The sequence below is a fragment of the Brassica rapa genome, chromosome A03 (genome assembly GCF_000309985.2).
Source record: "Brassica rapa cultivar Chiifu-401-42 chromosome A03, CAAS_Brap_v3.01, whole genome shotgun sequence".
Lineage (NCBI taxonomy): Eukaryota > Viridiplantae > Streptophyta > Magnoliopsida > Brassicales > Brassicaceae > Brassica > Brassica rapa.
In genome coordinates, this window is record NC_024797.2 from 36,829,815 (window position 1) to 36,844,986 (window position 15,172).

A 15,172-nucleotide genomic window follows, 5' to 3' on the forward strand; every position below is an offset into this window, starting at 1 on the left:
ATGTTAGGCGAGATTGTCCAAACGTGGGATAGTTCCAACCGGCTGTACCATCTCACATCACTTGTTTCACGTGTGGAGAGCGAGGACATTACGCAACATCATGTCCACGCACTCATCTTTCTCAGCCTGTTGTTTCGAGTGCTCGACCCGTTGGACCAGTTAACCCACCTTTACCCTTACCTCCTGCTAAGCGTCAAGCCACTGTTGGTAGGGCTTACGCTTTATAGTTACCAGGACCATCCAGACCACCTCAGGGTCCGATTTCAGGTTTGTTTTCTTATCCAATTGAGTGTTGCATAATTTTTTAAATGATTGGTGAATTATTAATATAAAAATATTATAAAAATGGTTGCGTAAGTATTTGACGGTAAAGTCAATTATTGTCAGGGACTTTACTTGTGGGTGGAATATCCGCCCATATCCTTTTTGATTCGGGAGCAACACATAGTTTTGTAGCTCCCGAAGTAGCATCCAGATTTGATAGAGAATTCACTAAGGTGAATTTATCCATTCCCGTTCTAACTCCCGGAGATTAAGTTCTTGAAACTTAAGGCTGTATTTTAAGAGTTCCAATCTATCCAAGATATGGTTTTCCTGGCTCATCTGTTAGTTCTCCCATTATAGAGGTACGAGGTAATCTTAGGGATGGATTGGCTGTCAAGTTACTGAGCTCACCTTGATTGTGGACGAGGGAAGATTGTTTTCAAGAGAGATACCCAACCCCCTTTAGCTTACCACAGCATAGTACCAAGTGTTGAAGCGTCATTAGTACCAGCCTTGAGAATTGAAAATTTTTTGGAGAAGAGTGAAGAAGTGTACTTAGTGACCTTGGTTGCTGGGCCAGTAGAAGACGAGAAAGAGGAGAACATGGAAGAAATACCAGTAGTCATAGAATATGAGGACGTGTTTAAGGCATTAGAAGGATTACCGCCGTCTAGGAGTAACCCCTTTAGTATAATCTTTGAACCCGGATCAGCTGCAATAGCAAAGACACCATACCGAATGGCACCAGCAGAACTCGTTGAGTTGAAGCAGAAGTTAGCTGATTTGTTAGACAAGGGTTTCATACGTCCTAGTTCATCACCATGGGGAGCACCCGTGCTGTTTGTAAAGAAGAAAGACGGAAGCATGCAGTTATGTATTGATTATCGTGAAATCAATAACGTAACCATAAAGGACAAGTACCCACTCCCAAGAATTGATAAGCTGTTAGACCAGTTACAAGGCGCAAGCTGGTTTTCGAAGATTGATTTAGCTTCGGGTTATCATCAGATTCGGATTTCCATAACCGATATAATGAAGACTGCCTTTAGAACCCGCTATGGACACTTTGAGTTCGTAGTAATGCCTTTTGGTCTTACCAATGCCCTGGCTGCATTTTTGCGATTGATGAATGAAGTATTTCGGGATTACCTGGACGAGTTTGTTATCATTTTCATTGATGACATCCTCATATATTCCAGAAGTGCAGAAGAACACAAAAGACATCTACGACTAGTTCTGGAACGTTTGCGAGATCAAAAGCTTTTTGCTAAGCTTAGTAAATGTCGTTTCTGGAAAAGAAAAGTTGGCTTCTTAGGACATCGAGTGTAAGAAGAAGGAGTTGTCGTTGATCCAGAAAAGATAGCTGCTATTAAGGAATGGCCGCATCCGACTTCTGTTACCGAGATTCGAAGTATTTTCGGATTGGCTGGCTATTACAGAAAGTTTGTCCAAGGATTTGCAAGCGTATCAAAGCCTTTAACTCGTCTTACCCGTAAAGGGATAGCTTATGAATGGAGTATAGAAACCGACGAAGCATTCGAAAAGTTAAAAGAAGCTTTGACGACTGCACCTATCGTAGCCTTGCCTAAGCCTAACCAACCATACACCGTGTATACGGATGCATCTCATGTTGGTTTAGGTTATGTGCTGATGCAAGACGATAAGGTAATCGCCTATGCATCTAGGCAACTGAGAAAGCATGAAGTAAATTATCCGACACATGACCTAGAGATGGCTGCAGTAGTATTTGCCCTTCGGATTTGGCTATCATATTTGTACGCTGACCATAAAATCCTTAAGTATCTTTTCACTCAACCTGATCTGAACCTAAGGCAAAGACGATGGATGGAGTTCCTAGCTGATTATGACATGCAGATCCTATACCATCCAGGAAAAGCCAACGTTGTTGCTGATGCGTTGAGCAGAAGGAAAATTGATGTAGATATTGAAAAAAACTCCATAGCCTAGAAGCAGAATTCAAGATGGTTAGTTTGGCTGCTTTAGAAGGAGAGGAACGAGAACCTCTAGGACTACAAGCAGTAAGCCAAGCTGGTTTACTTTCTCGTATCCGAGAATATCAAATGAAAGATGTGAACCTGAAGAAGATACGAGAGCAGTTGAATGAAAGAAACTTCGGAGGATATCAAATTGCAAGTGATGAAACTTTGTTACTCAATGGTCGAGTAACTGTTCCGAAAGGAGAAGGACTTCAAGAGGAGATTCTAAGGACTGCAAACTATTCTCTCTTAAGCATTCATCCCGGGAGCACAAAGATGTATCGAGTTATCAGAAGATATTACCACTCGCCAGGGATGAAGAGAGATGTTTCCATATGGGTTTCTCAGTGTCAGACTTGCCAGCGGATAAAAGCTAAACACCAAGTCCCAGGTGGCTTACTCCAAAGCCTACCTATCCCTGAATGGAAATGGGATGCAGTAGCGATGGACTTTATTTCTGGTTTACCTCGAGCACCCAGCCGCGGGAATGATGCAGTTTGGGTACTTGTCGATCGTCTTACCAAATCTGCTCATTTCCTACCGATGAAACTTACAGACAAAGTTGAGATGTTAGCAGAGCTATATTTGGAGGAAATAGTAAAGCTTCATGGGGTACCAGCAAATATAGTTTCAGACCGAGACCCGCGCTTTACAGCTGAATTTTGGCGAGCCTTTCAATAATCCTTGGGAACTGATTTGCATATGAGTACAGCGTTTCATCCAGAAACCGATGGCCAAACCGAAAGAACCATTAGAACTTTGGAAGATCTGTTAAGGTTGTGTATCCTCGACTGGAATGGTCCGTGGGAAAAGATTTTGCCTCTTATAGAATTCTCCTACAACAATAGCTACCACTCTAGTATTGGTATGTCACCATACGAAGCATTGTATGGCCGACCTTGTAGAACACCAATATGTTGGGCAGAAGTTGGTGAGAGAAGAATTCTTGGTCCAGAAATAGTAGATGAGGCTGCAGAGAAAGTAAGGATAATTCAAGCCAATATGAAGAAGTCTCAAGACCGACAAAAGAAGTATGCAGACCGCGGTAGAAGGGAAGTCATTTTTGCAGTAAATGATTTAGTCTTCTTGAAAGTGGCTGCGCAGAAAGGAAAGTATCGATTTGGAAAAATTGGGAAGCTAGCTACTCGTTACATTGGGCCATACCGAATTGTCGCCAGAGTTGGAGAAGTAGCCTATAGACTAGAACTTCCACCCGATATGCCTATGCATCCGGTATTTCAAGTATTGATGCTGCGTAAGCATATACCAGATCCGAATATGGTCGAGCCGCAGCGACCAGAGAACTTGCAACATAACCTCACCTATCCTGAAGGTCCTTTGCGGATAGGCGAGCGTCGTATCAAGAAATTGAAGAATAGGGAAATTTTGCAAGTTCAAGTATTTTGGGGAAAGCGAAAGAGAGTTGTCATAACATGGGAGGATGAAGACAAGTTCTGAGCTGATTACCCAAAACTCTTCTCAGATACCCCAGTCGTCCAGTAAAGGGTGTACACTTGTATTTTGAGAATTCGGGGACAAATTTTTTTAAGGGAGGAAGAGTGTAATAACCCTCACGAGCCAATAAATTTTTGGTTGAGAAAAAATCCCGCTCGACCAGTTTTTAGTTGGTTCAACCAGGATTAATAAAATTAAAAATCGACCCGGTAGATTAATTTCTCGACGGAGCAGTCTTGTGGTCGAAAGACCTTCACTTGATAGTCTTAAATATTTTGGTCGAAGTTTTATTAAGGTGGATGAGATTTTCCGAGAACAAGACGAGAGCCAAAGACAAGGATTATTTGGGTGAAAAATTATTGAAAATTATCAACCAACGGCTACAATTAATTTTGGACCAGACTCATGTCTTCCACCAGCCTGCTTGCTCAGTATTTAATCATATGACTTGCACCTGCCTGCTTACCTACCTTCTTCACTACATGTCACATGACAATCACAAGCTGCATGTGTGCTTCCTTCCTCTCTTAATTATTATGATTGGCTGGAAACTGCTTCATGGGAGGGAAAGAACAGCATAGTGCAGATGTTGAAGCTGCTTGCTAGCTGTCTCCTCTTACCCTTCTTTGGTCCTTCATCTGGACACTCATCCAAAGACCATCTGAAATATATAAACCTCTCCTTCAGCTGCTTTACCACGTTCTGAAAACTCAGAAAAATCCACAAAATTTTCTGAGAGAAACAGAGAAAATCAGGAAATTAAATCAAGAAAAATATTGTTGGTGATTTGACCTTCAGTCCTAGCTCAGTCAGTTGCTGTGAGAAAGATCAGAAGGTGAGATTCTTAAATAAAACCCTAGACCTAGTTCAGTTCAGATCATGATCATGCCTTGATCATTCTCTTTGATTAGTTCAGCCACAATCTAATCTTGGAGAAGAGGATCAGCTGAGGCCATCTAGTCCTTTGGTTCATCTTGGTAAGCTTCATCTCCTTGCCTCAGACCAGTCTTGATCAGAACAAGTTCATGTTTAGCTAGGGTGTTGGTCGGATCACTTGTCTAAGTGGTTATATGGTTCAGTTTGTTAGTTTTGGTTTGGAATAATTTTCTATAAACCGCTAGCTAACTGATGGAACCGTCTAGACCTAAGCTGGACTGAACTGATCCTGTACTGAATAAACCTTGTCTGAACCGAGCTGATCTGATTTAGGATGAGTAGAATCAAGCATGGACTGAGCTGAGATGAGCCTAGATAAACTATTATAGCTTGAACCAAACTGATCTTGTGATCATTCACTTATGTTTCAGGTCAGAGGTGGAGTAAGGCTTTAGGTATTCAACCAGTTCCAAGAAAAATCTCTTAGGTGAGTCTAGAAAGATGTTGAGATTGATTAAGTTAGTAAAGTCTCTGAAATTTATAAGAATAGTGTTATGTTTATTTATTGTGAACTATACATAAAGAGCAATCAAATTGTTAAAGTGAGGTTAATCCTAATCTTAGTACTTGTTCTCAAGTACTAATCTTAACTATGAAATAATTATGGTTTAATTAAGAATTAATCTTAGTTTAATTAAGAATTAATCTTGGTTTAATTGAGAATTAATCTGAGATCAATTAAGGAGTAATCATGATTAATTAAACACTAATCTTGTATTAATTAAAGATTAATATGAGATTAATTATGGATTAATCTGGGATTAATTAAGAGTTAAATATGGATTAATTTGAAATAATTGTGGAAGTAAAATCATGTGAAGTCTTGTTATATTCACTATCCCTAAAGCCCCCGTATTACCGTGACTTGGTCCTGCGAACGGAACAAGGTCATGAAAACACGATGATGGGGTATCTCCCTGGACACCGTGTACTACATAACGATGCAGTGTCGGATTGTTCATACCGGACATTCGACAATGATGGTGATGCTAACTCACTCGTCTCAATTAGCCTCAGTGGTTTCTCGGGTCTAGTATATGTATTTTATTATATCTGGTAACGGGCGGGTTTGTGGAAGTGATGTTTAAAATAATATTTCACAATGATGATCATGTCTATGCATTTGATAATTGTTTGGTTTATTATTGATTGTGTTGTGATTTTAAATTCACTAAGTAAACTAGTTGCTCATGACTCATTCGTGTGTGCAGGTAACCCTTAGGCGGGAGACACTTACTCTTTTGGACGGAAGGAGCGGCAAACCAGCGGTAGTATTTTGTTATCCTTGCAACGTACCTTTTGATGTATATTTACTTAAACAGTTGTTGGGCGATAGGCCGTAGGATAAAACTATAACACTTTGTAAGATGTTTAAAGTAAATAAATAATATATAAAAGATGTTTATAAATCACGAGTTCTCATATGATATTAGTCCTTGTCTGGGACGAACTAACTATCGAATATTGCTTTATCGGGTTGAAAAGACTAGAGTAATATCCGATAGGAGCGTCTGTGTTCTTTGGTTGTTGGTCTAAGGCGATCGAATTTATTTCGAGAACATCGGGTTGACCATCAGGGAACATCGACCGTGTCATTTCTGGTTATCTATGATCGGGGGTGTCATACCGTCAATCAAATAGATCCGGATCTCCGGCTTCAACAGAGCGAAGAAGATGACCACATCTGAACTCTTGAACCTCTCAACCAACCATAGCTCTTCAGACTACAGCCTCAAACCACAAAAAAAAAATACAGCCTCAAACCACAAAAAAAAAAACGAAAGCTCTCTAGACACCGACTAAACAAAAGAGGGCCTGGGATGTGAGACCGAATCTGATGCTAACAAAGCCATCAAAGCCGGTCTCTGACAAGATTGACAGCGAAACCCAAGGATTAGGGTTTGACGGCTGTGAACAAGATTACCAGGATAATATATAATCATCATCAATCTAATTTGATTAAACCCATACATAGCTAAAAGTTCCAAAATATCTCATGATCAACTAAATCTTAACCTGTGCATTCGCACATATTATTTTTAATATATAAAAATATTAATGTTTGTATTCCAAAAATTTATGATATTTTAGTGTTATTCTATAAGTCTATAATAGATGTTCATCTATCTTACGATTATTTTGATATAAATTCATAAAATATTTGATTTTTAATTTTGATTGCCCCACATACTAACCGATAAATTTGATTCAAAATATTATTTAGAGGTTGTATCAATTTTTTTGTTAACATTCATGAGAGACAGAATGATATGGAACTTATCAGATTCATCACTTTATAAATGTTATCTCATGTGAATTATAATGTTATTGGTTTGTTTATTAGAAATATAGTGGTCAGTTAAATTCCTAATGTATACCTTATATAATGTATGGTAGATGAATGTTTAAAAGATACAATAATATAGGTTTGGTTTAACAAATTAAATGAAACATTTTCTATGTATTATAAACAGAGCTCATCTAACTCTACTAAAAGGAGAATAACAAGCCTTCTTAGGTGTGCCACCTAGGATCAGAAAATCAGTCACTAATATTGCAGCAATGAGACATGTCATATGTCTTGATTTATGCTTCTTATTTGATTTTGGGCTTCTTATTAAACCTTTCTTTAGTTTGTTTAGGGTTTTTTTCTATAGCTTTCTCGATCATCCTCTTTTCTAACTTCGGTGATCACGCTGTTCGCCTCTTACCTTTCAACTTCCCGATCTTCCCTTACTCTTCTCTCCAAATCCATTTCAACTCATACTTTCACCACAAACTGCTCTAATCAAACCTTTCTTGATCTCATTCAATGGATTCTTTTCATCTTCCTCTCCATTTGTCTGTCTATAAATCTCTTCCCTTGGCTTATGTGTCGATTAAAATCGAAAAGCTTCTCTCAGACAAACGTCACGATGGAACCCAAAGGAGACTCTTTGATCTCCAGCAACCGCAAGACCAACAAGAAGACCGTCGCCTCCTCGGCGACTGCAAGGCCAAACCGGAAGTCCACTGCTTCCTCCACCATTGTGATGAAACCTAACGGAAAGTTTTATGTTTCATCTGCCATTCTGATGAAACCAAATGCTTCTACCGCTCTCTCCTCCACGCATGGTGATCAAGTGATGTTCTTCAGAGATGTTTCACTCGGCCCACCCGAAGCCGGCTTGAGGTTTCGACTGATTCATTTATGGGAGGCTCGAAATCCATACACGAAAACCCTCATTGGACAGGAGATGCTCCTTATCGATGAATAGGTTCGTCTGCGAATCTTCTACTACTCTTTCTCCTTCTTTAATATTGCTCGATATTGTTAGATTTCTATTAATAGACAATTTCAAATGATCTATAGGGAACCGTTATTCAAGGTTTTGTTCCAGCGGGACGGGTTGGGACATATAAACTGGAACAAGGTTTTGTTTATAAACTGAGGAATTTTTTCGGCTCCAGAAACAAAGCTCAGTATCGTGTTACGGATCATAGCGCCACTGTTACATTCGCTTGAAATTATGAATTATTGGTTCTTGATAACCCTTTGGTTCCAGTTCATGAAGATAGGTTCAGGTTCCATAGCTACGAGGAGTTTCAGGCCAACTGTGACCGCAAAGTTGATCTTTTTAGTGAGCACTGTTGATCTTTATACTTAAATCTTTAAGTTATTTTCACATCCAATGAATATAATTCCTTTGAATTGTTCTATCTCAGACTATGTTGGCCATATGAAGCTGGTGGATGGGCAGACTATCACTGAGCATATGGTCCTCGACGAAGTTGACATATCAGAGAAGCGACATCTATGTGTTCATGTTCAGACACATGAGTAAGTTTGTCTAAATATTAGACGCATTCTTTGTGTGTTATGCTTAACACATGATTTAAACCTTATGCAGTGGACCAGTGATAAAACTCTATCTATGGGACATGGCCGCAATGACTTATGTGAGAAATTCAAATCTTATGGAAGCACTATCCAAGCGTTCTGTTGGTCACCACAGTAAACCCTAAACATCTTGGAGGTTAGCATTTCACTAAACAACCGGATTAAGTCACTGTATTATTAGGATTAGATGATAAATTGATATATCTTGTATGGCCATTTAAATTCTATTGTCTCTCATCGTTTATCGTAATTGGTTGTGTCCTCATCTAGAACGTAGCTGTGGTAATTTAAAATGAACTGTATTAAGTCGTTTTGTGTTGCTAAGTGAGACAGTGATATAACACGTACCGCCATTTGAATCCTATTGTGGCATTGTTTACGCATTTGGTTGTTAGTAATGAATTCATGTGTTCTGAACATGAACCCTTGCTCTCACTTTGATGGCATCATCTCGAGTGTTTATGGATACCGATGTCCAGCCTAGCAGGGATTATCTTGGATGGTAGGCATTTTTGTATTCAGTTATATTTTTCATTCACTTCTGCTTTGGCATTTCATGCGACTTCAGCTCTGACATTCTTTTGGTTTCCTCATTTTTTACAGGCTGAGCTCCAACTCAGATATTGCTAATAAGATTAATGCAAAGGTAGTTGTTCTGTTTCACATTCATTGTGTTATGCTTGTGTATTGACAGAGTGTATTATTTTTCACAATGATAGGTTGCTTGGTTTGAATGCACAAGAACTATAGATGATGTTGTTCAGGGTTCTGCTTGGTATTATATATCATGTGGTGCATGTAATAGTAAGGAAGTCAAAGGGCCAACCTCTCTGATTTGTAACAATAAGAAATGTGGGAAAAATGATGTTACAGGCGTTGTAAGTATAACACAGTTTCATTTAGTTTTTTCCACCACTAAAAGCTAATGTTCTCTCATTGCAGATACCTCACGAGGATTTCTGTTTATAATAAGAGTGAACAAGCAGTTTTTATCATTCTTGGTGATGCTAGCAAAGAGTTGACTGGGAAGCATGCATCAGAATTAGTTGCCAGTTACTTTGAGGTAATTTCAAACCTGTCTATACATAGCCCCAAGTTATTTGAACTTACATATATTTTCTTGAACGTTAGTCTAATGAGGGCGTAGAAGCTGATCATTGCGTGCCGGTACCGCAAGCTCTACTTGATACAATATGGCAGACTTATAAATTCATTGTTGAAGTCTCAGATCATAATTTGTCGGGGAAGACTCAAACCATAATTGTTGCAAAGATATTCCCACCAGAAGCTCCACAACCTATAGCTCCCTTGGAAGAACCCGCTGTTCTATCAACGTCTGATGATATCTTGAAGACTGGAAGTGAGGAATCCGGTCCTTCCAGAGGCTTTGAGGATTCTGCGGGTGATAGGGTTAGAAAAGCATCTGAGAGTCTTGAATCAGATGAAGCCAAGCGTTACAAGAGTGGCTAATACAGCTTCAATGAAGCCAAGCGTTACAAGTTTGCTTTTGATGCAGTTTAAGTTTCGTTTTTATGTTTACCTAATTACTTTGCCTTCACTCCATTTCTATCTTCAGACTTTTGTTCATTGGAGGCTTTTTCTGTTTCTTTGAATACAATTCCCGTTATATGATTTTCCTTTTCTCTTAAAACAATCTTATTCTATTATGATTAGATTTATTTTCTTTACTAATACGCATCTTATTAAGAGTTTAAAATAAGGAAGAAACTAACATAGGATTTGTGATTATCATTGAAACTAACATTTTGAAAGTTACATATTTATTCAATCTTTGGCAAGCGTGATTTGGGGCATTATTTTAGCACCTAATCATCAAGTCAAATTCAAGAAATTAATTACTCAGATCCTAGACATCTCCACTGCGTTGATATTAAGAAAACAATATACACATTTCGTAGCCCATATGTTCCAAATCAGTTTATTCTTCTCTCATATGTTCTCTCAAAGAAACACCTAACTTCCTCTTTCAAAGAAACACCTAAATTTATTCTTCTCTCATATGGTCCAAATCAGTTAACAAATCATCATTGGAACCGACAACTAAGCTCATATCAATTCAATTCTCCAAAAGTGGTGTAAGTGTGAGAATTTATAATAAGTCTACAAATTGCTATACCTATTTCAAATTTCTAATTTACAATCGGATTGAATCTAAGGTTCTCAATATCAACGGAATGGAGAACCCACCTCCTACCTCCCTGTCCAAATTGCAGGTAACACAAATCTTATTCCAGTTTGTGTGCACTTACTTTTCTATGAATATTTCTCTAATATTTTTTTAATTATATAATTATGTGTTTTTTACACATGATAAATATATACATTTAAAATTTATTGATTATTTACGTTATAATCATAGATGTTAGATATGCATTTAAAATTACATAATACTTTCCTTATCATAATCATATACATTTAAAATTGCATAATTAATTTCCTTATCACGAAACATAATCAATACATGGGTCACCAATTACATATATACTTTCCTTATAACTACAATAATAATATACACATTTAAAATGTATATAGAATAATGTGGCAAAATATGGGCTAAATTAAAAAAAAAATTGAGTTAAGACTTGAAAGTAAGTAAATACTCAATATTTTTTATAAGCTAAACAAGAAAAAGACGATAAATGAGTAAAAACTACAACACACCTCATCTTCCCAAATAGCAGCTGATCTATGCTCATGTTGCCACACCAGTACAGACTGATCAACAGGACCAGGGTCCAAATCAAAGCTTATTATACTCTGCACCTCCATCTACATATATAGCACATAACAGCAATACAATGATCATTAGTATACAACATAAAGGAACTACCTTTATGAACATTCTCTATCAAAACAACAAAACGATGAACTAACTTGAAAGATAATACTGAGGAAAATCATGCTAATTACTCATATGCACAGACACGAAGAACTGAAACAATAAACAGTAACCACAAAGAGACAAAAAAGGAACGATTGACAAAACCAAAGTGTTTTGTGTGTTTAGTGCAAATCAATATTCTACTATAAGAACTATAATATACTCATATAGTTTAAAAATTTATCTTTAATAAGCAATAAGAGTATATTTTCTTTAAAAAATTCAATAATATTCTACAATCAATGATAATATCGCCTCAGTTGTTCTCGGATATGTATAACCGGATATTTTTGTTTGTTTCATAGGAAAATATCAGTTGTCCATTTTGAGTGCAAAATAAATTATATTATAGTTGAGAACAACGCGTTTAGATTGGTAGGTTTATGGTATTTGTGGTTTTTCTTGGCGAAGACCATAGTGTATGAATAGAGTACTAACTTAGATCAAAATTGAAATTTGATTATATTAATTTTAAAATGATATTTTTTTTTGTAAAACTTATAAAATGTTCTTAATGTTTATTTTGGTCAACCTGTTTTAAATCTTTCGAACTATTTTAATGTTGTCACCAATGTTTTGTCATATAATCTTTCGATCAAAACAATGTTTAATCATTGAACTAACAGTAACGAAACAAACACAACATCAACGTCTTCACTGAATAAACTTTGAAATGAACGTGTCTACATGTCCTATTCATTTCTCAACTGTCACCATTTAAAAAACGATCTTATATTATAAACTTTTATGTTGTTCAAAAAAAAAATTATAAACTTTTATTGATAATATACAATTTGCAACAACCAAACCTAATTTCTGCGTAAATGATTCACTTAAACAATTCTCAAATAATTAAATATAGAGGTAATTATTAGGTGGTTCAAGTCACTGGTTATAAGATTTGACCACCATTTTTTCATTAATTCATCGTTCCGTTTTGTGGTACTTATGAATACCCTATATACCATAGACTAGGTGATAACCCGCGCGCATGCGCGGAATGAAAATATTTAAATAGTTTATCACTTTAAATATATAGGTATTAAAAAATAGAAATCATAGGAAAAATATGATATTTTATATGATAAAATATTCCACGGAATTGTGTATGTGTATATAAATTAAGCTTCGATTTTAAAAGAAAAAACATGTGTATTTGCTTTGTTAACTTGAAGTGGTCCTGGAAATGAATATCTAAGAAAAGAAAAAATGCTATATAAAATAAATTATGAAATAAAGATAAAAGAAACATTGGCAATAGAATTATTGTTTGTCGTAAGGATGTATTGAGAAGGAGAATGTGGTGAAGAAATGTAGATAGAAGGCCTTGTATATATATACAAAAAGGCGTGATGAGTAAATAATGATAGCCAATCGCCATCTTTATTTTTCGTCTTGAAAACTAATATTGATTGTCCAAAACTTGCCGTAATCATGTTTCGTAATTCAAATACACAGCGGATTCGATGGACTAAGAAACAATTGGTCAACGGAAATCAATTTAACTCAATCAGTGTCGATGAAAAAAGACATGTATGATTCTGTTGGACAGTAATTTTCCATTACCAAATTGTATAATATTAATGAGTACGTTTAAAACAGGAATTAGTGTTATATTTAGCTCAAAAATTCCTAATTCGACGGCAATTTTGTATTACCAAAATCAAATTATATTAATAAGTACGTCTATGATAGGAATTAGTGTCATAAAGTGCTCAAAACATTCCTAAATATTAAATATTATGAAGATCATTCCTTTGCTTGCAAGTAATGCTAATTGACAATGTATAATCGATCTTTAGAAAGCCTAGGTTGCATGAATAAATGCTATAATTGCAGGGTGTTTGGATCACTGGATGGCATTGTTGATATGTTTCAACAGGAAATGATATTATTTTATTCACATTGATATTTGAATTATTTTTGGGAAACTGTATCTGGTGTAATTTAAACACCCGACGTATGGTAGACAGCTTTGAAGTACATGCATAAAATAAATCTTGGAGCATGAGAACTATAGGAAAATGTAAATTTGCTCCGATTCATACACATTATATATGGGGTCCTCCTCTTTCTAACTTTTGAAGATGTATGGTTTAGTATTTCATATTTAACTGTGTAAACATTATCTATTAAGTTTTAAAAATCTTATGAGCAAAACATATTAATTTGAATAAAATATTCTTGACATATATGGTTTTTCAATATTAAAGTAAAAAATAGTATTTGTGATTTAAATAAATGTAACCACATTTTCGTTTATAAAGATATGGTTTAAATAAAATCTTATGAGCAAAACATATTAATTTGAATAAAAGTTTCTTAACAGATATGGTTATTTCAATATTAAAGTAAAAAACTATGTGTGGGATTCAAATATCATAGAAAACACATTTTCGTTTCTAGACATTATATATTAAGTTTAAATAAAATCTTCTGAGAAAAACATATTAATTTGAATAAAATCTTCTTAACATATATGTTTTTTTCAATATTATAGTAAAAAACAGTATTTGTGATTCAAATAAAATAGAACACACATTTTTCGTTTCTAAAGATATGGTTTAAATAAAATCATCTGAGCAAAACATATTAATTTGAATAAAATTTTCTTAACAGATATGGCTATTTCACATTAAAGTAAAAAACTATGTGTGTGATACAAATATCATAGAAAACACATTTTTGTTTCTAGACATTATATATTAAGTTTAAATAAAATATTCTGAGCAAAATATATTAATTTGAATAAAATCTTCTTAACATATATGTTTTTTTCAATATTAAAGTAAAACAAATAGTATTTGTGATTAAAATAAAATATAACACACATTTCCGTTTCTAAAGATATGGTTTAAATAAAATCACCTGAGCAAAACATATTAATTTGAATAAAATCTTCTTAACAGATATGGTTATTTCCATATTAAAGTAAAAACCCATATCTGTGATTTAAATATCATAGAAAACACAATATTTGTTTCTAAACATTATATAATAAATTTAAATAAAATCTTCTTAACATATATGGTTTTTCAATATTAAAGTAAAAAAAATAATTTATGATCCTAATATCATAGAAAATATATTTTTTCGTTTCTGAAGAAAACCATTTTTGTTCCATTGGATATCATGTAAATTGTTCTTCAGCAGATATGTTTTTTTATTATTATTAAAGCTGTCAAATAAATTGTATGCTTATAGAATATCATTTTAAAAAATATAAATAAAGTCATGACTATTAGACAAAGTCGTGGTTTGTCATGCAACCAAACAATGATGCATTGGTTTTGGTTGAACCAATCAAACAACCCGAATTTAAACTAAGTTATAGATCACATTGCATACACACCAACAAACATGTTATGTAGTTGTAAATAAAACATTATGTTAAGCTACAATTAATGAATAATGGCAAATAATGTAATAAGTCTAGTAAAGAGATGACATTTAATTAGAAAGAGTGAGAATGAATATGGTGTTGACACCTAGGAAATGACATTCTTGTTAATAACACATGAGCTAAAAGTTAGTTTCCTATAATGCTCCTATTTTAATAAGTAAGGGATTATGTCTGTTAAAATTGATTTTTTGTGAATTATGCAATGGGGAACCTCTGGCACAAAGATTCCACAGGCTATGTATGTTAAAAATCGAAACAAAATCAAATACCGGTCATATTGGTTTTAAGTAAACCATAAAATACAATAGTACACTAAACCAATTATATTAAAATGG

At 35.0% G+C, this 15,172-nt stretch overlaps 1 long non-coding RNA gene across 1 annotated transcript; it reads left to right on the top strand.

Moving 5' to 3' along the window:
• The first annotated feature begins 5,981 nt into the window (after positions 1–5,981).
• LOC117132820 lies at positions 5,982–13,070 on the top strand. The gene is made up of 2 exons (XR_004456420.1): positions 5,982–7,909; positions 8,005–13,070. It is a non-coding gene; the product is annotated as an uncharacterized LOC117132820 (long non-coding RNA).
• Positions 13,071–15,172: the final 2,102 nt, after the last annotated feature.